The sequence below is a fragment of the Balaenoptera musculus genome, chromosome 1 (genome assembly GCF_009873245.2).
Source record: "Balaenoptera musculus isolate JJ_BM4_2016_0621 chromosome 1, mBalMus1.pri.v3, whole genome shotgun sequence".
Taxonomy (NCBI): Eukaryota; Metazoa; Chordata; class Mammalia; order Artiodactyla; family Balaenopteridae; genus Balaenoptera; species Balaenoptera musculus.
This window is the reverse complement of record NC_045785.1, coordinates 19,745,389-19,772,425: the sequence shown is the minus strand read 5'-3', so window position 1 is coordinate 19,772,425 and position 27,037 is coordinate 19,745,389. Positions and strand designations below refer to the sequence as shown.

The window sequence follows — 27,037 nt, the reverse complement described above, 5'->3', positions numbered from 1 at the left end:
GAGAGTAGCACTCGCTGAGGGAGGGCTAGAGAGAGCCACGCCCACCGCGCCGACGTCTCTGCTCATGCTCCGGGCGCCAGCTGTGGGGACTTTTCGCAGCGCTCAGTTCACATGTGTACGTCGGAAGTGATACTTGGGTCTGGCATTCAAGGGTAGGTGTGAGAAGTTGCTTTCTCCTAAGCTTTCGAAAGAAGGCGTTTGTTGGGGCTCTGTATCCGTTTTCAGTGAGGTGGTAAATTTTCTAGTGCTGGGGTCGCTCACACAGTTATCTCAGGCATGGGTCCCGTGGGTGCAAAACGTAGGTCCGGGTTCGCGGCCCCACAGCACTAATCGGGGTTTTAAAGTCCCGTTTATTTTCTCAGAGCCTGGCCCCGTCCTCGCCGTAGCTTCGCCTCCGTGAGTGGCGGGGTCGTTCCCGGGAGGCGGGGACCTCCCGGTTCTGGAAGCGGGCTACCTGGGCGACCCAGAGGGTCCCGGCGCGGTGACCCCCTTCTGAGACTTGACCTTTTTTTCCCGTTTGCTTTAAGGCAGGGTTTCTCAGCCTAGGCACTACTGACATTTTGGGCCAGATAATTCTGTTTTTTGGGGGGGACCAGTCCTGTGCGCTGTAGGGTGTTTATCTGCATCCCCTTCTTTCCCCCAGTTGTGACAACCAAAAATGTCTCCAGATTGCCAGACATCCCCTCCCGGGGAAAATCGTCGGGAGATAGGATTAGGTTTAGGAGATACTCTGGGTTTTGGGGAAGTGACCCTTTTCAGAGCTGGCAGCAACGATGTCTTAGCTACGTGAACGAACTTGTGGCCGGGCTCGCCCGCTCTTCCAGACGCTCTCGTTCCTGTTCCAGCGTCTCGCTGGAGTCGGTCGTGGTCCAGGAGTCAAGAGCCCGCCCGGGAGAAGGAGCAGGTCACGGTCTCGGTCCGAAAGGCGCCACCAGAGAAAGTACGGGCGCCACTCGCAGTCTTCCTCGCGGAGCGGGTCGCGATCCCGTAGGAAGTGTCGCTCTCGGGGAAGGTCGTATTACAGAAGGGCCTTCTCGAACACGCAGGGTGACAGTACTAGGGCTCTGACCCTGTGGTGTACCCGAAAGAACACAGCACTTGGAGGGAGAGATCCAGGAAGAGGTCGCAGAGCAGAACCCCGTTTCCTGTAAGTAAAAAAGGTGGGTGGGTTATTTGTGGTTAAGAGAGGCGCACAGGTTCACCTCTTTTTACATGTAGGGCGACAGTATATGAGTAGGCTAGGGAACCAAGGTTGTTGTGTCATTTAATTTCTTTGATTTCTTTTGATGTATGAAATCTCTGTAGCTTTGGGTTGGGGGCGGTATTATCTTTTTTTAAATAAATTTATTTATTTTATTATTTTATTTTATTTATTTATTGTTTCTGGCTGCGTTGCGTCTTTGTTGCTGCGCGTGGGCTTTCTCTAGTTGCGTCGAGCGGGAGCTACTCTTTGTTGCGGTGCGCGGGCTTCTCATTGCGGCGGCTTCTCTTGTTGCGGAGCATGGGCTCTAGGCGCGCGGGCTTCAGTAGTTGTGGCTCCCAGGCTCTAGAGCACAGGGTCAGTAGTTGTGGTGCACGGGCTTGGTTGCTTCGCGGCATGTGGGATCTTCCCGGACCAGAGATCGAACCCGTGTCCCCTGCACTGGTAGGCGGATTCTCAACATTGCACCGCCAGAGAGGCCCGTGGGGGCGGTATTATCTGATTAGCAGACAAAACTATACAATCACAATCCATAGCCTATTTTTAAATGGAGATCATTCATACCCCTCGAGATTAAAGATTAATTGTGGCTTTAAATGGCTCAGGGTGGAGGAATCTAGTGCAGGCAGTTCTTAATGGAACCTTTTAAATGTCTATTAATGACATTAGTTTACCAGCTCTGAGCAACTTTAACAAATCTTGCCTTCAGCTTTTAATAAGTTAACTAATGACTGCGGGAGGAACGGTATTAATTTTCCTTTCTCTTTTGCGTTTTCTGTCTCCACCCTTTTTTACATTTACTGGCATAACAAGACTGTGGAGTATTTTATAAACATAAGTGAGCATCTTTATCTTGCTTTTATAATAAAGTGCATCCTTAGTTTGTCATTCTTAGCCTTTTTGGGGTATGCTATAGAATTAATGAGTGTTCGGTGTTTTCTTTGTAGGTAAAATGGAGCTATTAGAAATAGCAAAAGCAAGCGCAGCTAAATCATTCGGAACAGCCAACCTTGACTTCCCAGCTAGTCTCAGAACTGTTCCTTGTATCTAAAGAAAGAAACTGTGGAACAGCTGTACTAAATACTGCAAAGTTCAAGGTAAGCCACATTTATCCAAACAAAACTTACAGAAAAACTACCATCAGAAAGATTTGGCTAACCATTTTTATCTGATTTACCTTAGACTATACTTCTCAGAAAGTCTAGCTAAACCTAATTTGCTAAAGTCAAAATAGCAGATCTGAAAATACTAGACAGGCTCTCACTCATGAAAATGAGAGAGTAATGAACTTTATTTTTGGTGACCAACCATACCAGATTGGGACTGTCCCTGAAAGTCCCATATTCCAAGGAATCCCTCCTGGGTAAAAAAATGCCCTGGTTCTCAGCAGTGAGTGCAAAGATTAGCAGGGGAGAGGAGGGGCGCAAAACCCATATTATGGCCCCCCAAAAAAGAGGCTGAAGACTACACCTTTTTTATGAATACGATGATAGTCTGCCTTCTGTTAACCACAAATGAATATGGTGATTGTCAGCCTTCCCTTGACCAGTGATATTGGCAACCATTAGTGTGGTTCACATAGTATATCCATTGTAACCTTCTCTCAGAGCAACTTAAGTTCTAGTCAGGAATGTTAACAGTCCAATTAACTGTTTGCTCTGTATGGAGATAGTGCTAGTGTAATTTTTAACTTTATGAATATTGTGACCATGTTTTCTAAGAGTTCAGATCATGAAAATGAGTGTGAGTTCCATACCAATGCCAGCATGACCCAGACAATACCAAGAAAGAAGACTAAATGGCTATGTTATTTTAATGACAGATGGAAGGACACTTACTACTGGATTAGGGAGGTAAATAATCCAAAAGGAGCATACTGCACAATATGTAGAAAAGAATTCGGGGTTGGCCATGGTGGAGAAGGGGATGTGAAGACACATATGGGGACCGAATCCCACAAATCCGGGATGAGACAAGCAAGCACTTTTGAATCAATACAAAGTGTTTTTGTCTCCCCAAAACACACCAGTGCTCAATGGAAAATAGCAGCTGCTGAATTAGCTTGGGCATATCATACAAGTGAACATGCGTTGTTCTATTGCTCTCTTGATCGCTCTGTGAAGCTGAGTAAAGTTACATATCCTGATTCAGAGGTTGCAACTAAAATGTCTTGTGGGCGAACAAAAGGGGCGATTTTGATCATGGATGTGTTGGCCCCTTACAGTATAGAGCTGATCCTGTCAGATCTTACCAGCAATCGTGCTTTCTATGGTATATCAAGTGATGTGTTGAATCATGGCAATAAAAAGTTTTCCCCCTAGCTCTCAGGTACCTTGATTTGAAAAATGGAGTTTCAAACTGTCTTCTTGACTTCTATGAAGATTTTAATGAAACCTCAGAAAACACAAAACAAAAAATTGTTGATATCCTATCCAAATACAAACTAGACTTTGCGCACCTATCTGCATATTCAGCAGATAGTGCAGATGTAAATTTCAGCAAATTCCATTCAGTCTATAAACTTCTTACCAAAGACAATGAAAACATCTTACCTGCTAAATGTCCTGCACAGCTTGTACACAAGACTGCTAAAAAGGGGTGTGATTTGCTTTCCTGTGACATTGAGGCTTTCATAATGAAGGTTTTGGGTTACTTTTCAGTTTCTTCAAAACATGTAGAAGCACTTAATGAGATTTTTGACTTTGTAGAAATGGAAGGAGAGAGACTCCTTAGACAGATGCCAACAAGATGGCTGTCATTGTTGCCAGCCATAGGAAAGATGTTAAAATGTTGGCCTACTATAGAATCCAATTTCAAACTGTGGGAAAAGAAGAATGTCCTTCTCTAATTTGGAAGTACGTTGAAGATGAGAATGGAGGAAAGGATTACAGTACAACAGAAATTTATATGCTTTTTCTCCAGAACTGCGTGATGATCTTTGAAGAGGCCATAAGGAGCCTAGAAAAGGATAAACTGTCTGCACCTGCGTTATTTGATACTATGTGTAAGTTGTGACAAAAAACTCACACAGCAAAAAAATGACTCATTTTTTGGAAAGAAAACTGCTTTAGAACTGAAAAGAATGTCACCAGAAAAGGGCAACCAAATTAAACAGGATTTTCTCAACTTCTTTACTAGAACAATAACTCATTTGGAATGCAATTTCGATTTCACAAGTTCAAATTACCTCTGTGCTTTAAAACCATTTTCCCTGAGAAAGAGAGGTTTAACTTACAAGGACATTCAATGTGCTTCAGAATGTTTAAAAATGATGGATATTTTAGACATGGATAACCTCTATGATGAATTTATAGATGCAAAGGACCTGATTGACAAACAGCTGGTCTACCAAAATAAGCCTGTAGATAAAAAATGGATGGACATTTTTGGAGAGCTAGAAATTAATTCCTGCAAGTCCCAAAACTTGCTGTTGCTAGTAAGTAAAATCCTAAGTATTCCACCCTCAAATATTTTTATTGAGAGGATATTTAGATTGATGTCATCACATTGGACAGACACCATGAATCAGTGTAATGTGGGTTTGATAAGAGCACAACTGCAGGTCAAAGAGAATTTCACATTTGACTGTATTCAGTTTTACCACTACATAAAAGAAAAGAAGGATGTCCTAAAGGCAGCAGGCAGTTCAGAGAAGTATTATTAGAAAAGGAAACCAAAGGAGTGAAAAGATCCTGTATCATGAGGCAGAAAGGAACATGCCATTGTTATTTTTTAATAAATATAGCAATGTTTGTTTAATTAATCCTATTGAATTTACATTCTCCTTTAAAAAATTCTTGTTTTTATGTCTTAAGAATACAGAATAATATAGCCTATAAAATTTAAATATTCAATTGTTTAAAAAAAGTAAATTGCTGTATCAGAGGAGGGAAATGCATAAAGATATTATTACATATTTCTCATACATTATTTAATTAGTCCTGTTATTGTCTCTGTTAACTAGTCCTATTATTAAATACTAGCATTTATGTAAATGAAGGATAAATTATACAACATATGTAAACACCTGTCTTTCATATTTTTATATTAAGGTAATGACACTTGTGTATAATTATTATCTATTGTATTATGGTGTGTATGTGTATGATTTTTTTGTTTTAGCTTTGTCCCAGATTGGCTCTCCCTACAATCAGTCCTTTTATCTTTCTTAACTATGGAATTTTGGTCCCTGTTTTAAGTAGATTCTCTTTGGGATTCCCCCCTCCCCCCTCCTGTACCAATTATCCTTGGCTAAAGAGAATCACCAAATAATTACTTTAGGCTGAGGTGGTAAGGAAGGGCCTTGTAGGTTGAATTGGGTCTGTTAAAATGGAGACTAGGCCTAAAAATCCCTCAAGCAGACAAAGCCAGTTAAGCCATGTAAGCAAAACTTAATCTAGCTTACTTCATGAATGTTAGCAAAACTAAATTTAGGTTATTTCTTGCAAATGCCTCCGATAATCATACCCAAAATTTAGTGTCTTCCTAAAATGGTATAAGATAATCACTTTTAACCAATTCCCTGCCATTTGGAAACCCCCATTGTTTAATAACCAATACTTGTAAAAGTTAAACAACTTCCTCAATCTCATGTTATAAGCCATCCTATAAACATGCCTTTGAGCTTCTTACCATTTTCAGTCTGAAGTCTCCCAGTTTGTGAACTGTTCTTTTGTGTGCACAATGAACTCTTTTTTTTTTTTTTTTAAAGATTTATTTATTGATTGATTGATTGCTATGTTGGGTCTTCGTTTCTGTGCGAGGGCTTTCTCTAGTTGCGGCAAGCGGGGGCCACTCTTCATTGCGGTGCGCGGGCCTCTCACTATCGTGGCCTCTCTTGTTGCGGAGCACAGGCTCCAGACGCGCAGGCTCAGTAGTTGTGGCTCACGGGCCCAGCCGCTCCGCGGCATGTGGGATCTTCCCAGACCAGGGCGCGAACCCGTGTCCCCTGCATTAGCAGGCAGATTCTCAACCACTGCGCCACCAGGGAAGCCCACAATGAACTCTTAACATTTTTTTTTTTTCACACACACACACTGTATTTTATTTTTACAAGAGATAAATAGACTGACACCAAGCATTGTACATGGATGACCACAACAAAAGCAACAATGATTGCAATTACCAAACATGAAACACACTCATACTATGTCATAATATTGACATTCAGTCCAGTAATCCTCCACTGTAACAGCTCCTTTACTTTGCAGTGAAAATTGATTTGTATATTCTTTGCCTCTGAGTCCTTGTGGGATTTTTTTTTTTTTTAATTCAGACAGAAAGTCACAAAAATTATACTCATCCTCATCAGTTCACTCAGTCCCATGTAATTAATTTTTTTTTTATCTTGATCTTTTGTTAGCACTTTTATGAGTTCATCAGTTTTTCATTAGAGTTCTGAAAATGCTTATTCATTCAGTTCAGCAGTACAGTCAGTTACCAGAAACCTGTACTTGTCAGAGTCTTTTCCATGAATTTCTTGAAGATGAAACCCTTTTATAGGAACATATTTGCAAAATCATCAGAGTACACCCAGAACTGTCTGTAAATGACAAAAGACTTAAAAATGACCACGGTTAAAGATTTGATGAAAGTTCATAATAATGCAGTTGACAAGAAAATTAGTTATTTCTGAGATATACATTTTAAAGTAATAACTAGGATTATTACTTATAACATTATACCAGAACATATAAGATTTTTAGAAATTTCATGTAACGTCTGAAACATTTATATTAACAAATTTCCATATATATTTCCATACAAATACAAATATAAGATTTTTAGAAATTTCATGTAATGTCTGAAACATTTATATTAACATATTTCCATACATATTTCCATACAAATACAAATATAAGATTTTTAGAAATTTCATGTAATGTCTGAAACATTTATATTAACATATTTCCATACAAATAACCCAATGAAAGTTTAGTATTAGTTGTTTTGTTTGTTTTTTTATACTGCAGGTTCTTATTAGGCATCAATTTTATACACATCAGTGTATACATGTCAATCCCAATCGCCCAATTCAGCACACCCCCATCCCAACCTCACCGCAGTTTTCCCCCCTTGGTGTCCATATGTCCATTCTCTACATCTGTGTCTCAACTTCTGCCCTGCAAACTGACTCATCTGTACCATTTTTCTAGGTTCCACATACATGCATTAATATACGATATTTGTTTTTCTCTTTCTGACTTACTTCACTCTGTATGACAGTCTCTATATCCATCCACGTCTCAACAAATGACTCAATTTCGTTCCTTTTTATGGCTGAGTAATATTCCATTGTATATATGTACCACAACTTCTTTATCCATTCGTCTGTTGATGGGCATTTAGGTTGCTTCCATGACCTGGCTATTGTAAATAGTGCTGCAATGAACATTCGGGTGCATGTGTCTCTTTGAATTACGGTTTTCTCTGGGTATATGCCCAGTAGTGGGATTGCTGGGTCATATGGTAATTCTATTTTTAGTTTTTTAAGGAACCTCCATATTGTTCTCCATAGTGGCTGTATCAATTTACATTCCCACCAACAGTGCAAGAGGGTTCCCTTTTCTCCACACCCTCTCCAGCATTTGTTGTTTGTAGATTTTCTGATGATGCTCATTCTAACAGGAGTGAGGTGATACCTCATTGTAGTTTTGATTTGCATTTCTCTAATAATTAGTGATGTTGAGCATCTTTTCATGTGCTTCGTGGCCGTCTGTATGTCTTCTTTGGAGAAATGTCTATGTAGGTCTTCTGCCCATTTTTGGATTGGGGTGTTTGTTTCTTTGATATTGAGCTGAATGAGCTGTTTATATATTTTGGAGATTAATCCTTTGTCTGTTGATTCATTTGCAAATATTTTCTCCCATTCTGAGGGTTGTCTTTTCGTCTTGTTTATGGTTTCCTTTGCTGTGCAAAAGCTTTGAAGTTTCATTAGGTCCCACTTGTTTATTTTTGTTTTAATTTCCATTACTCTAGGAGGTGGATCAAAAAAGATCTTGCTGTGATTTATGTCAAAGAGTGTTCTTCCTATGTTTTCCTCTAAGAGTTTTATAGTGTCCAGTCTTACATTTAGGTCTTGAATCCATTTTGAGTTTATTTTTGTGTATGGTGTTAGGGAGTATTCTAATTTCATTCTTTTACATGTAGCTGTCCAGTTTTCCCAGCACCACTTATTGAAGAGACTGTCTTTTCTCCATTGTATATCTTTGCCTCCTTGGTCATAGATTAGTTGACCATAGGTGCGTGGGTTAATCTCTGGGCTTTCTATCTTGTTCCATTGATCTATGTTTCTGTTTTTGTGCCAGTACCATATTGTCTTGATTACTGTAGCTTTGTAGTATAGTCTGAAGTCAGGGAGTCTGATTCCTCCAGCTCCATTTTTTTGCCTCAAGACTGCTTTGGCTATTCGGGGTCTTTTGTGTCTCCATACAAATTTTAAGATGATTTGTTCTAGCTCCGTAAAAAATGCCATTGGTAATTTGATAGGGATTGCATTGAATCTGTAGATTGCTTTGGGTAGTATACTCATTTTCACAATGTTGATTCTTCCAATCCAAGAACATGGTATCTTTCCATCTGTTGGTATCATCTTTAATTTCTTTCATCAGTGTCTTATAGTTTTCTGCATACAGGTCTTTTGTCTCCCTAGGTAGGTTTATTCCTAGGTATTTTATTCTTTTTGTTGCAATGGTAAATGGGAGTGTTTCCATAATTTCTCTTTCAGATTTTTCATCATTAGTGTATAGGAATGCAAGAGATTTCTGTGCATTAATTTTGTATCCTGCAACTTTACCATATTCATTAATTAGCTCTAGCAGTTTTCTGGTGGCAGTTTTAGGATTCTCTATGTATAGTATCATGTCATCCGCAAACAGTGACAGTTTTACTTCTTCTTTTCCAATTTGTATTCCTTTTATTTCTTTTTCTTCTCTGATTGCCGTGGCTAGGACTTCCAGAACTATGTTGAATAATAGTGGTGAGAGTGGACATCCTTGTCTCGTTCCTGATCTTAGAGGAAATGCTTTCAGTTTTTCACCATTGAGAATGATGTTTGCTGTGGGTTTGTCATATATGGCCTTTATTATGTTGAGGTAGGTTCCCTCTATGCCCACTTTCTGGAGAGTTTTTATCAGAAATGGGTGTTGAATTTTGTTAAAAGCTTTTTCTGCATCTATTGAGATGATCATATGGTTTTTATTCTTCAATTTGTTAATATGGTGTATCACATTGATTGATTTGCGTATATTGAAGAATCCTTGCATCCCTGGGATAAATCCCACTTGATCGTGGTGTATGATCCTTTTAATGTATTGTTGGATTCTGTTTGCTAGTATTTTGTTGAGGATTTTTGCATCTATATTCATCAGTGATATTGGTCTGTAATTTTCTTTTTTTGTAGTGTCTTTGTCTGGTTTTGGTATCAGGGTGATGGTGGCCTCATAGAATGAGTTTGGGAGTGTTCCTTCCTCTGCAATTTTTTGGAAGAGTTTGAGAAGGATGGGTGTTAGCTCTTCTCTAAATGTTTGATAGAATTCACCTGTGAAGCCATCTGGTCCTGGACTTTTGTTTGTTGGAAGATTTTTAATCACAGTTTCAATTTCATTACTTGTGATTGGTCTGTTCATATTTTCTATTTCTTCCTGGTTCAGTCTTGGAAGGTTATACCTTTCTAAGAATTTGTCCATTTCTTCCAGGTTGTCCATTTTATTGGCATAAAGTTCCTTGTAGTAGTCTCTTAGGATGCTTTGTATTTCTGCGGTGTCTGTTGTAACTTCTCCTTTTTCATTTCTGATTTTATTGATTTGAGTCCTCTCCCTCTTTTTCTTGATGAGTCTGGCTAATGGCTTATCAATTTTGTTTATCTTCTCAAAGAACCAACTTTTAGTTTTATTGATCTTTGCTATTGTTTTCTTTGTTTCTATTTCATTTATTTCTGCTCTGATCTTTATGATTTCTTTCCTTCTGCTAACTTTGGGTTTTGTTTGTTCTTCTTTCTCTAGTTTCTTTAGGTGTAAGGTTAGATTGTTTACTTGAGATTTTTCTTGTTTCTTTAGGTAGGCTTGTATAGCTATAAACTTCCCTCTTAGAACCGCTTTTGCTGCATCCCATAGGTTTTGGGTCGTCGTGTTTTCATTGTCATTTGTCTCTAGGTATTTTTTTATTTCCTCTTTGATTTCTTCAGTGATCTCTTGGTTATTTAGTAACGTATTGTTTAGCCTCCATGTGTTTGTCTTTTTTACGTTTTTTTCCCTGTAATTCATTTCTAATCTCATAGCATTGTGGTCAGAAAAGATGCTTGATATGATTTCAATTTTCTTAAATTTACTGAGGCTTGATTTGTGACCCAAGATGTGATCTATCCTGGAGAATGTTCCGTGCGCACTTGAGAAGAACGTGTAATCTGCTGTTTTGGGATGGAATGTCCTATATATATCAATTAAATCTATCTGGTCTATTGTGTCATTTAAAGCTTCTGTTTCCTTATTTATTTTCATTTTGGATGATCTGTCCATTGGTGTAAGTGAGGTGTTAAAGTCCCCCACTATTATTGTGTTACTGTCGATTTCCTCTTTTATAGCTGTTAGCACTTGCCTTATGTATTGAGGCGCTCCTATGTTGGGTGCATATATATTTATAATTGTTATATCTTCTTCTTGGATTGATCCCTGGATCATTATGTAGTGTCCTTCCTTGTCTCTTGTAACATTCTTTATTTTAAAGTCTATTTTATCTGATATGAGTATAGCTACTCCAGCTTTCTTTTGATTTCCATTTGCATGGAATATCTTTTTCCATCCCCTCACTTTCAGTCTGTATGTGTCCCTAGGTCTAAAGTGGGTCTCTTGTAGACAGCATATATATGGGTCTTGTTTTTGTATCCATTCAGCCAGTCTATGTCTTTTGGTTGGGGCATTTAATCCATTCACGTTTAAGGTAATTATCGATATGTATGTTCCTATGACCATTTTCTTAATTGTTTTGGGTTTGTTTTTGTAGGTCCTTTTCTTCTCTTGTGTTTCCCACTTAGAGAAGTTCCTTTAGCATTTGTTGTAGAGCTGGTTTGGTGGTGCTGAATTCTCTTAGCTTTTGCTTGTCTGTAAAGCTTTTGATTTCTCCATCAAATCTAAATGAGATCCTTGCCGGGTAGAGTAATCTTGGTTGTAGGTTCTTCCCTTTCATCACTTTAAGTATATCATGCCACTCCCTTCTGGCTTGTAGAGTTTCTGCTGAGAAATCAGCTGTTAACCTTATGGGAGGTCCCTTGTATGTTATTTGTCGTTTTTCCCTTGCTGCTTTCAATAATTTTTCTTTGTCTTAAATTTTTGCCACTTTGATTACTATGTGTCTCAGCGTGTTTCTCCTTGGGTTTATTCTGTATGGGACTCTCTTTGCTTCCTGGACTTGGGTGGCTATTTCCTTTCCCATGTTAGGGAAGTTTTCGACTATAATCTCTTCAAATATTTTCTCGGGTCCTTTCTCTCTTTCTTCTCCTTCTGGGACCCCTATAATGCGAATGTTGTTGCGTTTAATGTTGTCCCAGAGGTCTCTTAGGCTGTCTTCATTTCTTTTCATTCTTTTTTCTTTAGTCTGTTCCGCAGCAGTGAATTCCACCATTCTGTCTTCCAGGTCACTTATCCGTTCTTCTGCCTCAGTTATTCTGCTATTGATTCCTTCTAGTGTAGTTTCCATTTCAGTTATTGTATTGGTCATCTCTGTTTGTTTGTTCTTTAATTCTTCTAGGTCTTTGTTAATCATTTCTTGCATCTTCTCAATCTTTGCCTCCATTCTTATTCCGACGTCCTGGATCATCTTCACTATCATTATTCTGAATTCTTTTTCTGGAAGGTTGCCTATCTCCACTTCATTTAGTTGTTTTTCTGGGATTTTTTCTTGTTCCTTCATCTGGTACATAGCCCTCTGCCTTTTCATCTTCTCTATCTTTCTGTAACTGTGGTTTTTGGTCCACAGGCTGCAGCATTGTAGTTTTTCTTGCTTCTGTTGTCTGCCCTCTGGTGGTTGAGGCTATCTAAGAGTCTTGATGGGAGGCTCTGGTGGTGGGTAGAGCTGACTGTTGCTGTGGCGGTCAGAGCTCAGTAAAACCTTAATCCACTTGACTGTTGATGGGTGGGGCTGGGTTCCCTCCCTGTTGCTGTGGCGGTCAGAGCTCAGTAAAACCTTAATCCACTTGACTGTTGATGGGTGGCGCTGGGTTCCCTCCCTGTTGGTTGTTTTGCCTGAGGCAACCCAACACTGGAGCCTACCCGTGCTCTTTGGTGGGGTTAATGGCAGACTCTGGGAGGGCTCACGCCAAGGAGAACTTCCCAGAACCTCTGCTGCCAGTGTCCTTATCCCCACTGTGAAACAGAGCCACCACTCGCCTCTGCAGGGGACCCCCCAACACCAGCAGGTAGGTCTGGTTCAGTCTCCCCCAGGGTCACTGCTCCTTCCCCTGGGTCCTGATGCACACATTACTTTGTGTGTGCCCTCCAAGAGTGGGGTCTCTGTTTCCCCCAGTCCTGTCAAAGTCCTGCAATCAATTCCCACTAGGCTTCAAAGTCTGATTCTCTAGGAATTCCTCCTCCCGTAGCCGGACCCCCAGGTTGGGAAGCCTGACGTGGGGCTCAGAACCTTCACTCCAGTGGGTGGACTTCTGTGGTATAAGTGTTCGCCAGTCTGTGAGCCACCCACCCAGCAGTTATGGGATTTGATTTTACTCTGATTGCGCCCCTCCTACCGTCTCACTGTGGCTTCTCCTCTGTCCTTGGACGTGGGGTATCCTCCTTGGTGAAGTCCAGGGGCTTCCTGTCAATGATTGTCCAGCAGCCAGTTGTGATTCTGGTGCTCTTGCAAGAGGGAGTGAGAGCACGTCCTTCTACTCCGCCATCTTGGTTCTCCTTCAAAGTAATTCTGAACTCTTAACATTTTAATTTGATCTGATTTTTTCACAGTTTCTTGTGTCATAAGTGGGTTCTGAAGACTATCCCCTGACATGCCCTGAGGCCGGTGAGTAACCAGGTGCCAGTACCTAACAAGCCCATTGTGCTCACTGCTTTCTCATTGACCATGGAGTTCTAGGGTAAGTCTCTCTTGGATCCAAGCTCTGCTCTTTGTGTCTGGAGCTATCTGACTTTATTGTGCATACTGGTGTCATCTTCAAGCTTTTTGGTCACCCTTCTGTCTGTAAAGGGAGAAAACCCATGATTCCCTGGGTTTCTAGATAGCAGTAAAATTCCCACACTCTCTTATAGATACAGTCATTTTTAGGGAATCTAAAGGCAAAGATTAGGGAATTTCCTGGTGATCCAGTGGTTAAAACTCTGTGCTTTCACTACTGAGGACATGGGTTCAATCCCTGGTCAGGGAATGAAGATCCCACAAGCCATGTGCCACTGCCAAAAAATAAATAAATAAAGGCAAAGATTAGTTGCGCTCAGTCTAAAACTCTTTCCCTACCTCCTTCAAAAACTCCTGCTTCTTATGTATATGTACTTAATGACCAGGATCTTGTCCCTTTTTGGAAAAATGAGTGCACTCTACATAGGGTAACTTGGAATTACAGTGGTCACTTTGGGGAAACTTTAACTTAGATAAGGTAGTCCACCTTAGGGGTACCCCTGAAAAGATATGATCTCAAACCTTTCAAAACCAGTGGAATGCATGGGACTTCCCTTGTGGTCCAGTGGGTAACTCTCCGCACTGCCAATACAGGGGACCCGGGTTTGATCCCTGGTAGGGGAACTTGATTCCATATACATGCCTCAACTAAGAGTCCACATGCCGCAACTAAGACCCAGCGCAGCCAAAATACATAAATAAAAAATAAATAAGTAAATAAATGTTTTTAAAAACCCAATGGAATGCATTTTCGATTGATATGGAAGCCTCCAGAAGACAAAATGACTCTAAAATAGCCTCTTCTAAAGGAATCATTACAATGAGCCAACGAAAAACTTAAGACCAAAGCTCTGATCGATGTGAATGACTTGAGTGACCTGCAGCTAATCCCTCTGCTCCTGTTTATTCTCCTTAATCTGATTATTTCTGAACCCACTAACCCCTTTGATCTTTTACCCTTTCCCCCCAAACCCCCTAAATATCAGATGTCCTTTAAAATAAGTTATTCTAATGAACCAGGGATCAGTAGAATTTAAACCCTGGTCTTGAGCCAAGCTTTGAACCATTGTAAATGATTTCCAGACCCTAAAAAGGACCAAACCACTGATACATTTTTAGAAGAATTTCAAAATTCTTGGTGCCTATGACCCTGGACTACCTGATTTTTACCGGTTTGTTAACACTGAGTCCAGGAAATGCTCAAAATTGGCTTCAAGAAATATATTGGAAAGACCCTACCTAAGATTTTGAAGGCCCCAACAAACATGCCTCCAGAGGTAGAATAAAAAGAGCAAGAAAATAATTCAGCGGCTTCTTGAAGAAGTTCCCAAGATTTTCCCTATGAGAATTGACTGGGCCATATTACAATCCTGTTTTAGAAAAAAAAACCAGTGGCAGATTTCTGAATTAGTTTAGAAGTAGTACTTAGACAATATTGTGGTCTCAAAGACCTGGGGACTGGTTTTGCCTTGTGTGCTCATTTTGGTAATGGGCTTAACCCAGAACTCAATGGTTTGTTACGGGAACATAAATTAGAATCAGAAGCCACTTCTCTCCCAGAGCTTCAACATCTTGCTCAACATTTTGAAAGAACAACAGAACAGAAAAAGGCTGCTATCAAGAAAATAAATTCATGGCCCTACGACTGCAGCAACCTTGACCCAACTTCAAGAGGTCCATTCCTACTCCAAGTTTTGCCCCTATTGATAGAGATACCTGCAAATACTGTAATCAAAAAGGGGCATTGGAAGAACAGCCCACTTTTTTTTTTCTTTTTTGGCTGCACCACACAGCATATGGAACCTTAGTTCCCCAACCAGGGATCGAACCTGCGCCCCTTGCATTGGAAGCACGGAGTCTTAACCACTGGACTGCCAGGGAAGTCCAAGAACAGGCCACTTTTAGCAATCCAGTTGCCCTATAAGAGAGAGCTCTCAACTCCCAGATTCTTGTGATGACTGTCAACAATGGTAAGGCTCCAAGAAATTGCCCAGTAAGCTACTTTCAATAATTCCTTTAACTCGAGAATGAAAATTAAACTAAACTTAAATGGAGAAATTTCTACCATGTTGATAGATACCAGAGCAACTCTACTTTTTCTTTCTTTTTTTTTTTTTGGCTGTGCCATGAGGCCGGTGGGATCTCAGTTCCCCACCAGGGGTTGAACCTGAGCCATGGTAGCGAAGGCCCCGAATCCTAACCACTAGGCCACCAGGGAACTCCCTTCCCCCGATCCCCCCAACTCTATTTACTTTAAAACCACCATGACACATGAAGAACCTCCTCAGAGTAATAAAAATATCTTAGCAGTGGGAGTTTCCAGTCAAGTTCAAAGAGTTCCTTTATTGGAATCCATAACTGTTGGCTCTTTCTCTGAAAGTCATACTTTTCTATTATGCAGTACTACCCCTGTGAATTTCCTAGGTAAAGACCTGCTTTCTATAGCTATTTACTATTTATAATAGCCAAGACATGGAAGCAACCTAAATGTCATCAACAGATGAATGGATAAAGAAGATGTGGTATGTATACATACACACAAACACACACACACACACACACACACACACACACACACCCCAATGGAATATTACTCAGCCATAAGAAAGAATGAAATTATGCCATTTGCAGCGACATGGATGGACCTAGAGATTATCATACGAAGTGAAGTAAGTCAGACAAAGAAAGACAAATATAGTATGATATGACTTATATGCGGAATCTTAAAAAATGATACAGGGACTTCCCTGGTGGTGCACTGGATAAGACTGCGCTCCCAATGCAGGGGGCCTGGGTTCGATCCCTGGTCAGGGAACTAGATCCCACATGCGTGCTGCAACTAAGAGTTTGCATGCCACAACTAAGGAGCCCTCGTGCTGCAACTAAGGCGCCTGCGAGCCACTACTAAGACCTGGTGCAACCAAATAAATAAATAAATAAATATATTTTTTAAAAATGATACAAATGAACTTATTTACAAAGCAGAAATAGACTCACAGACAGAAAACAAACTTATGGTTACCAAAGGGGGAAGGGGGAGGGGAGGAATAAATTAATAGACACACACTACTATATATAAATAGATAAACAACAAGGACCTACTATATGGCACAGGGAACTACATTCAATATCTTGTAATAAATAACCTATAACGGAAAAGAATCTGAAAAAGTTATACATATATAACTTTGCTGTACACCTGAAACTAACACAACATTGTAAATCAATTATACTTCAATAAAAAGTTGGTTGTTTTGGGGGGAGAAAAAGATCTGCTTTCTAAATTACAAGGCCAAATAAAATTTTCCTCAGGAGAAATAACCTTAGACTTTCCAGACTCATCAGACACTGAAGCATTATGTGTTCTCCAAGTCCAAATTGATTGTCCAGAGGAGACTACTAAATTCCATAAAAGTATAGATGTTATAGATCTCTCTGAAATCTCTGATACTTTTTATCAGGATAAAAAGTATTAAAATTCAGAATGATCATTAAAATTCAGAATGATCCTTCTAAACTGCTTCCTAACTCACCTCAGTACCCCTTAAAGCCTGAAGCCATATAAGGGGTCACCCCTATAATAGAAGATTTATTAAGTCAGAGGCTAATTATCCCCTGTATCAATTCTTGCAGTGCTCCTATCTTGCCTTTAAAGAAACCCTGTAGATGGGGATGGAGATTTGTATAAGACCTTAGAGCCATAAGTAAGAGCCACTGTGATACTGACGTTTCCAGGGGTACCAAACCCAAGTACTTTGTTGGCAAATATACCAACTGAATCCAAATGCTTTACAGTTGTGATCTTATGCTGTTTCTTCAGCATCCCTGTGTACAAAGTAAGTCAATATTTATTTGCTTTTACTTGGAGAAATCAAGTCGTATCGGACGATAATGCATCAGGGATTTACCGAGGCTCCCCCACACTTTTCACAAATTTAACATCAGGATTTAAACACTCTGCTGCAATTTCTCAGAAATTCTACCTTGATTTAATATGTAGATGATTTAATATGTAGGAATCGATTCAACATATCTGTTACAACGACTGGCTTATAAAGGCTGTAAGGCCTCAATATAAGCTTCAGTTACCACAAGAGATGGTTCATTTTCTAGGTCATGACTTCTCTGCAAAAGGAATCTTTCTGTCTTTAGAAAGAATAAATACCATTCGGGACTTCCCTGGTGGCGCAGTGGTTAAGACTCTGCAGTCCCAGTACAGGGCGCCCAGGTTTGATCCCTGCTCAGGGAACTAGATCCCACATGCATGCCACAACTAAGAGGTCGCATGCCACAACTAAGGAGCCTGCCCCCCGCAACTAAGGAGCCCACCTGCTGTAACTAAGACCTGGCACAACCAAATCAATAAATAAGTAAATATTAAAAAAGTAAATAAATACCATTCAAAATTATCCTAGACCTGTAAGGATTCCTCGGACTTGCAGGATATTGTAGGTCCTGAGTCTCGTATTTTTCTTTATTGGCTTCCCCACTCTATGAACTAAAAATAGCACTCAGGAATCTCTTTCTTGGGAAATAAAACATAAGGAAACCTTTACTGAACTCAAATGGGCTTTACAAAATCCTCCCACATTATTGCCCCCCAAATGTACTAGACCCTTTGTATTGTTCATCCATGAATGGAACAATCGGGCTTTAGGAGTCCTCACTCAAGAACATGGAGCAATAAATAGACCTATAGCCTCTTACAGCCTGCAGTTGGACCCAGCAGTCAGGGCATATCCAAATTGTTTAAAAGCAGTAGCTGCAGCAATAAAAAATTGTAGAGTCTTCCTCGGAACTTTTTCAGGGAAATGATTCATACCTACAGGTTCCTCGTGCTATAGAAAGTTTACTAGATACTGAGCATTCACAGCATTTCTCAGTCAGGAGACTAACATCTTATGAGATTCTGCTCCTTCCTGTGTCCTTCAAACCTATGCATTCTTTGCTATAACTCTTTAAACCCTGCTGCCCTCCTACCTTTACCCAACAAAGGAGAGACGTATAACTGTGTTGAATTGGTTCCTCAAAATTTGACTCCGAGATTAGATTTACAGGAAACCCCATTAACCAATCCAGAATTAATACTCTGTTGATGGCTCCTATGCCAAAAATTCTGCAGGAAAATATCAGGCTCTTATGTTGTTACTACCCCAAATGAATTATTAGAAAGGAAAGTTCTTCCCCAATTTAATTCAGCACAACCTGCAGAGTTAGTTGGCCTGACTCAAGCCTGTAAGCTAGCCAAAGATAAAATTATAAATAGGTATGACCAATAGAGAGTATGCTTTTGGAGTAGTCCATGATTTTGGTATACTGTAGAAACAGGGAATTCCTAACATCAAATGGCATGCCTATAAAAAATGGACCTCAGATTGCTGAGCTCCTCTGCACTATTACTACCTTCACAAGTTGCTGTCAGAAAAGTTGAAGCTTATACAGATCAGACCATGAATATCAAGGAAATGTTATAGCTGACTTTTATGCTAAGGTTGCAACTCAAGAGATTCAAAATGTACCAAAACTCTATAACGAATTAACTCCGTAAAATTGATCCAAATCAAATCACTTATGATAACTTATTTAACAGACAAGCAAGTTTATCTATATTAGAAAACAAAAGTGGCACCAAGTAGGATGAAAATTTGATATAAAAAGAAGACTGGGAGGCCCTGAGTAGCCACCTGGTGTGTTTCCTGAATCCCTCAAGTTGCCACTTTTGCGAGCACTCTATGACTATTCACCATGGAATTGACAAAATGATTCAAATTATGAAAAAGTATTGGTGGGGTAACTGTTCTAAGATGGTGTGAAACATCTCTAATTAATGTCTAACCTGCCAATCACATATCCTGGGTAAGTCCATTATAGTGGCTCCAGAACTGCTCCCTCACCATCTGGACCATTTGAACATTTGCATTTGCATTTCATTCATTTGCCTCCTTCTATGGGCCATCAGTATGTACTTAATAATAGTATGTCTGTTTTCTAGATGGGTAGAAGCTTTTCCATGTTGGAAAGCTGTTGCCACCACTATAGCAAAGAAATTATTAGAAAATGTTTTTCCCCTTCAGGGAATCCCAAACTTAATTTATTTTTTAAATTTTATTTATTTATTTTTCGCTGCATTGGGTCTTTGTTGCTGTGTGCAGGCTTTCTCTAGTTGCAGCGAGCGGGGCTACTCTTCGTTGCAGTGCGCGGGCTTCTCTTGTGGAGCATGGGCTCTCGGCGTGCGGGCTTCAGTAGTTGTGGCACGCGGGCTCCGTAGTTGTGGCTCCCGGGCTTAGTTGCTCTGCGGTATGTGGGATCTTCCCGGACCAGGGCTTGAACCCCTGTCCCCTGCATTGGCAGGCAGCTTTTTTTTTTTTTTTTTTTAATTTATTTATTTTTGGCTGTGTTGGGTCTCGTTTCTGTGCGAGGGCCTTCTCCAGTTGCGGCAAGCGGGGGCCACTCTTCATCGCGGTGCGCGGGCCTCTCACCATCGCGGCCTCTCTTGTTGCGGAGCACAGGCTCCAGACGCGCAGGCTCAGTAGTCGTGGCTCACGGGCCTAGTTGCTCCGCGGCATGTGGGATCCTCCCAGACCAGGGCTCAAACCCGTGTCCCCTGCATTGGCAAGCAGATTCTCAACCACTGCGCCACTAGGGAAACCCCTGGCAGGCAGCTTTTTAACCACTGCGCCACCAGGGAAGTCCCCAAACTTAATTTCAAGTGATAGAGGGATTCACTTTACTGGACAAGTTATAAAACAACTAGACAAGGTTATTCAAACGTAATGGCACTACCACTGTCCCTGTCATCCTCAATCTTCAGGAAAGGTTGAATGCACCAATGGCATTCTAAAATTAAAATTGACAAAATTAACTGAGACCACAGGATTACCTCAGCCTAAAGCGTTACCTTTAACTCTTATGACAATAAGATCAACACCTTTTGGAAAATATAAGTTGACGCCTGATGGACTTATATATACTAACAAATATAATATAGATAGCTAGTGGGAAGCAGCCGCATAGCACAGGGAGATCAGCTCGGTGCTTTGTGACCACCTAGAGGGGTGGATAGGGAGGGTGGGAGGGAGACGCAAGAGGGAGGAGATATGGGGATATATGTATAGGTATAGCTGATTCACTTTGTTATAAAGCAGAAACTAACACGCCATTGTAAAGCAATTATACTCCAATAAAGATGTTAAAAAAAAAATAAGTTGACGCCTGATGAAATCATTACTGTGTGACCCATGCCCTTAATGATAGAACCCCACATGCTCGTCCAGCTCTTGTGAACTCTGATATGACCAAGTACTGTAAGGCTCTAGTGCAATATTACAAGCTTATTTCCAGCAGGTCAAAGAGGCCTTTAGAGACCCTCAACCTGATGAGGACTTTCTACCCCACACTTTGGAACCCAGTGACAGTATTCAGGAAAACACATCAACCAAAAGCTGCACTTGAACCTTGATGGTGTCCCATCAGGTTCTTTTAACCTCTCAGATAGTAGTCAGATTACAGAATGTTGAACCGTGGGTTCATATCTTTCAACTAAAAAGAACTCCCTCAGACTCTCGGACCTGTCAACCTACAGCCGACTTAAAATTAAGGATACCAGGGAAAAATTTTCCCCAGAAGCAGACAACCACATGATGTAGACAACTTTCCCAAGTCAATGGAACAAGACCACTGGTGCCAAAATTAACATGCTTTTATTATTAATAATTGTATTAAGCCTTTACTAATGTTAAGTATAAACACCTCTTAATTGACACTGTACAAAAAAAAATAGCAAGAGTGACTAATTAAGTAGAATGTTGGATATGTACCCAGATTGATGAAGAACCTGATGTATTCTTACAGTTATGTCTTGCTAACAGAACAGTTTGGTATCAACCCAGTGGATTATGGACACATTCCTAAAGCCTAACTAACCAGCTCTTCCCAATTATATTTCCTATTCATCCTCCAATAAAAGAAAAATTTCCACTTCATATTTTCAGTAATCAAACAGATTGTCCCTCTTTGGGACTTATCACTCCTCAGTAGTGTAATGAAACTGTTTGGATTAGACTTTCTTAACAAAACTCTAAAGATTCTCTACCTATATTCATTACCAATACTATGACCAAAATAAAATTTCCCTGACTGGATGTTCTCCAATCCCTAATCCCATGGCGAATTCTTCCTTCTGTCTAAATTCAGTAATCGAAGCACTACTTGCTCATGGTTCTTGAAGAAACCTCGGGTACCCAATCCACAAATTGCCCAAGCCAAGACCATCAGAACTTAACTCTGTCCCTAAGAGGAGTGGGGCTTTATTTCCAATGCAACACCACCCTATATCAGGAACTTCCCCTAAACTGGAATGGTCTTTGTGGGTTAGAGCTATTAACTCCCAATAGTCAGAAACAAAAAAAATATCTGCACATGAAACCACCAATCTTGATTCATTTATTCATAAGATAACAGTTCATAAGAGAAATCCATGAAGCACCAAAATCCTCTCACTACACACAATGCTGGATTCCTTCCTTTGTCAGAGCATTAATTCTTCATATTGGCACCTGTAAATTAGAAAAGGCTGTTTTATATATCTCTAAAACTTAAAAAAAAAAAAAAAGCTTCAGTGACACAGCTAATTCTCTCCAAGCCTTAGATACCAAGGTATCCAGCCTTGCTTCAGAAGTCTTAAAAATAGAAGAGTCTTAGGCACCTAACTGCCCAACAAGGAGGTGCGTGTATTGTCATTGGTGAAAAATGTTTCCATGTTAATAAATCAGGAATTGTTACCCCAAATGTAAAAGATCTTAAAGGTCAGATGTTCATCTTTCGCCAAATAGGTGACACGGTTCATCCACTGATTTCTTTAGTTAAGTCTTGGCTCCTGGGAATCTCTGCCCTAGGGAATTTTTCAGTCCTTGGGTATTCTCATAGTCATCACATTAATTTCCCTAGTGTGTTGCATCTTCTCAAGAGATTTAAATACCTTTCAGCAGCTACTGACGCATCAAATGATGTCCATCAGGATTAGGCAACTAGAAGAACTCAATGATCCAACCACCCATGTCTACCATGACTATACAACTGTCAGTAATAGTGACTGCACACAATCCACCCCACCCCACCCCCAAAAAAAGAAAGGAATTCCCTGGTGGTCCAGTGGTTAGGACTTGGCGCTTTCACTGCCAGGACCTGAGTTCAATCCCTGGTCGGGGAACTGAGATCCTGCAAGCCTCGTGGTGCATCCAACAAACAAACAAACAAAAAACCAATCCATCCTACCAACATCAACAGTGGTACCCGAGAGTAACCCTATACTAGAACATATACAGGAACAAGAACTTGCTGAGAGTATGACCAAAAGTGGAGACCAGCCTTAAAAATCCCCCGAGCAGGGACTTCTCTGGTGGTCCAGTGGCTAAGACTGCACTCCTGATGCAGGGGGCCAGGGGTTCGATCCCTGGTCAGGGAACTAGATCCCACATGCCACAACTAAGTGTTCGTATGCCGCAACTAAAGATGCCACATGCGGCAACGAAGATCCCGAGTGCCGCAACTAAGACCCAGAGCAGCCAAATAAATAAATATTAAAAAAAAAATCCCCTGAGCAGACAAAACCAATTAGGCCATGAAAGGGAAACTTAATCTAGCTTATTTCATGAATGTAAACGAAATTCAATTTAGGTTATTTCTTGTAAATACCTCTGATAATCATAAATGAAATTTAAATTGTCTTCCTAAAATAGTATAAGATAATCACTTTTAACCAATCTCCTACTGTATGGAAACCCCTATTGTAATCAATCATTGTAAAGGTTGAACAACTTCCTATTCTCGTGTTATAAGCCATCCTGTAAGGACATGCCTCTGAGCTTCTTGCCACTTTCTATCTGAAGTCTACCAGTTTGCGAACTCTTCTTTTGTATGTACAGTAAACTCTTAACATTTTACTTTGATCTGATTTTATTTTTGACAGGTCTTAACAGAAATGAGGGAGGCTTTCTAGAAAAAGGAAGAGTATTAGGAAAAAGTACAGAATTAGAGAAGTGTAGACATGTCAAAAGAAAATGAGATAGATTAATTTGACCTGAAAGGCCAGTTGAGACCAGCTCATAAAGGGTTTTTTGAAAGCCCAATTTGAGTTAGTAGGCAATGGACTCCCCTTAAAGTTCCTTTGCAGAGGAGAGGGAAATCATCTGAGCTGACCTTACGAATACTTTGGAATCAGTTACTAGGTTACACTGAAGTAGGATTAGACTATCGATCTGGAGACCCCGAAGGTACTTTTGTAAAGAAGTAGGCAAGAGGTGTTAAGGAAGCATGGGATCCCTACAGAGAGAACAGGATGACTTTGCACTGAATATTACAGGGAGGATCAGGTTTGGTGTGGAGAGTAGGTGTTGAAGTTAGCTTTGCACAAGCTGAATTTTTCAAACAGCTGGAGCCTCAGGTCTAGACCTTGGAGAAAAGGCTAAAGATGTGGGATCCATTGTTCAGAAACCCTTGAAGTAGATGCAAGAATAAAGAAAAAAGGGAGGGTTCAAGACAGCCTTAGGAATTGCCTACATTTTAGGAAGTGGAAGGAGGAACAGTTAAGGAAAATAAAGTGTGATCACAGAAGAACAACTAGGGGAGTTCAGTGCCATGGTAGCCAAGGAAAGAAGAGCTTCAGAAAGAAGGCATTAAGATAAAAAGGGTAAAAACAGAAAAAAACTTTTGGCAATTTGGAGGCCATGGAAGATCAACTTTAAGAGAATGGTTCTATTAAAAGATTAATGAAAGAGATTTAAAGGTGTCTTATGGACCTTTTCACACACCATTGATTCCCTGATGTTCACCTTCCCCTGTGTTTAAACTGAAGACCTGTGGCACCATGTGCCCTCCCTAGCTGAGCAGATATAAACAGGGTTCTAGTCATGGCTCCCCTGAGTAGCTGGGTGGCCTCCTATTTGAAAAATAACTTCTGAAAGGGCAGAGGCTTGGGAGAGAACACTCAATTTCCTTCTAGCTTCAGATGCCACGGTACAGAGGTAAAAAAGAAGTTCCATGTACATGAAGCTCAGATCTTATGGGAGAGATAAAAGACATAAACAGAAGAAACAATCAATAACCAGAGGAATCTATCATAAAATACAGGTATAGACAATTAGAGAATGAGGGCGACTCAAGCTACTAACAATGTGAGGTGTGAACCTTCCCTCATGGTAAACACAATACCAGAAATAATAAAAATAATACTCTTGTCTCCAATGAACAAGGAGGCCATTAAAAGCTTTGGCTTTAGAGCTAGACACACCTGAGTTTAATGCCTGGCTTGTGTACACCTAGGTCTATAATACTGAACAAGTGATGTAACCTCCCCAAGCTGCAGTTTTCTCAGGTCTATAGCACTATCTCTTTCACTGTGGGCTGTGATGAGAATTACACGAGTATGGAAAAGGTACTGGCATAGTTCCTGGTACCTAGGAAAAGCTCAATTCATATTTGTTGAATGAATGAATATGAGCTAGTAATCTCAAGAGCTCTCTGGGGGAGGTAAGACCTTGGAATATATGTGAAATGCAAGGGGAGGAGGGGTTCCACGGACACTAATGGAGGGACAATAAAGCAGGGTGGTTAAGGCATGGACTTGTAGGCAGATCTGGGTTCAAATATCAGTTCTGTCACTTATAATACTATGACTGAGGAAATCACCTAATTCTAAACCTTGTGAACAGAAAAAAAAAAAAAAAAACTGAAGCAAAAATGTCAAACATCTTTTTTTACTGCAATAAAATGTGTGTAACATACAATTTATCATTTTAACCATTTTTAAGTATATGGTTTTGTGGCATTAAGTATATTCACATTGTGCATCCGTCACCACCAGCCATCTCCATGGATACATGGATATGAGTTACATTGTTGGTTTTTTTTTCCTTTTTAACTTGGATTTACAGAAAAAATGAACAGATAGTATAGAAGGTTTCATATTACACCCCCCCACACAGTTTCCCTATGAACATTGTGCATTAGTGTGGTACATTTGGTATAATTAATGAACTGATATTGATGCATTATTATTACTGAAGTCCATAGTTTATACAGATTTCCTTAGTTTTTACCTAATGTCTTTTTTCTGTTCCAGGATCCCATCCAGGACAGCACATTACATTTATGTCTCCTGAGGCTCCTCTTAACTGTGACAGTTTCTCAGACTTTCCTTGTTTCTGATGCACAGATTTGAGGAGTACTGGTCAGGAATATTGTAGGTGTTGGTTATTTTTTGTATGTAACATTTCATGATTAAAACTTACTAATCAGGGGGACTTCCCTGGTGGTCCAGTGGTTAAGAATCCATCTGCCAATGCAGGGGACACAGGTTCCATCCCTGGTCTGGGAAGATCCCATATGCCGTGGGGCAGCTAAGCCCGTGCACCATACTACCAAGCCCGAGCTCTAGAACCCGCGTGCCGCAACTACTGAGCCTGCGTGCTGCAACTACTGAAGCCTGCACGCCTAGAGCCCGTGCTCCACAACAAGAGAAGCCACTGCAGTGAGAAGCCCACGCACCGCAACGAAGAGTAGCCCCGCTCGCCGCATCTAGAGAAAAGACTGCACGCAGCAATGAAGACCCAGCACAGCCAAAAAACAAAAAAGAACCAAAGAGTGGTGATCATTAAAAAAAAAAAGAAAAATTAGTAATCAGGGAATTCCCTGGCGGTCCAGTGGTTAAGAATTCGTGCTTCTACTGCAGGGGGCACAGGTTCGATTCCTGGTTGGGGAACTAAGATCCCACATGCCATACGGCACGACCAAAAAGAGAAAAAAATTAGTAATCAATTCTGATAGCAATACCTGTTGGGCCTACCTTAAAACACACACACACACACACACACACACACACACACACACACCACCTCTGTGCTATCAATTTAGTGCAAGCCAGCATCATTTCTCACTCTAATCACTGCAGTTGTCTCTCTGCTCTATATTGGGCCTCCACTCCTCCCATCTTTTCTTCACACAGCAGCCAGAGAGGTTTTAATATATAAATCAGCTTCTATTTCTTCTGGTCTCCAGATGCTTCAATGGCTTCTTTTCTTGTAGACTAAAATACACTACAGTATCCTTCATGCTCTCATCACTTACCACTCTTCCCCCGGCTCACTCTGCTCTGTCACACTGGCTTCCTTGTAGCCCCTGAAACACACCGCACTCCTGCCCTAGGACCGTTGCACCTGTCCTTTACCTGGAACGTTCCTCCTCCGCACAGCCACAGGCTCACTCCTCCACTCTTTCTAGTCTCTGCTCAGATGTCATCTCTTCAGAGAGGCATTCCCTCGCACCTTAGCTTGCAGCCCGCCCCCCACAAGTTGTCCTCTTTCTCCTTAACTTTTTTTTTTAATTCAAAATATCACTACCTGACATTACATTCTACATCTTAATTTGTTTATTGTCTGTCTCTTCCATTAGAATACAAGTTTCACGAGGCCAAGCACTTAATACAATTTGTTTATTGCTGTATCTTAGGCTCAAAGTTAACACTCAATAAATATTGGTTACATTAATTAGTCAATAAAATACTTTTTTTTTTTTTACAAGGAAGTTGGTTGTTAGGTAAGGTGGTTCACAGTCTGGGACTCCTGAACTCCTAGATATCTTTGAAGGTGGCAGTTTTCTGAATTTCTAAAGATCTGGTCAGACTACAATTTACTTACCGGGGGATGGTTCATTAATGGATATATC

The 27,037-nt window shown here is 40.5% G+C and overlaps 1 long non-coding RNA gene across 3 annotated transcripts; it reads left to right on the top strand.

The window, feature by feature from the left end:
* Nucleotides 1-50: 50 nt before the first annotated feature.
* Nucleotides 51-25,847, top strand: LOC118880320. 3 transcript variants are annotated; one of them, XR_005016255.1, is made up of 5 exons: nt 51-152; nt 825-1,147; nt 2,149-2,298; nt 13,153-13,280; nt 25,437-25,847. It is a non-coding gene; the product is annotated as an uncharacterized LOC118880320 (long non-coding RNA). The 3 variants fall into 3 exon arrangements; XR_005016258.1 differs by having other exon boundaries at nt 52-152; nt 13,153-13,207; XR_005016256.1 differs by having other exon boundaries at nt 53-152; nt 846-1,147.
* The last annotated feature ends 1,190 nt before the right edge of the window (nt 25,848-27,037 follow it).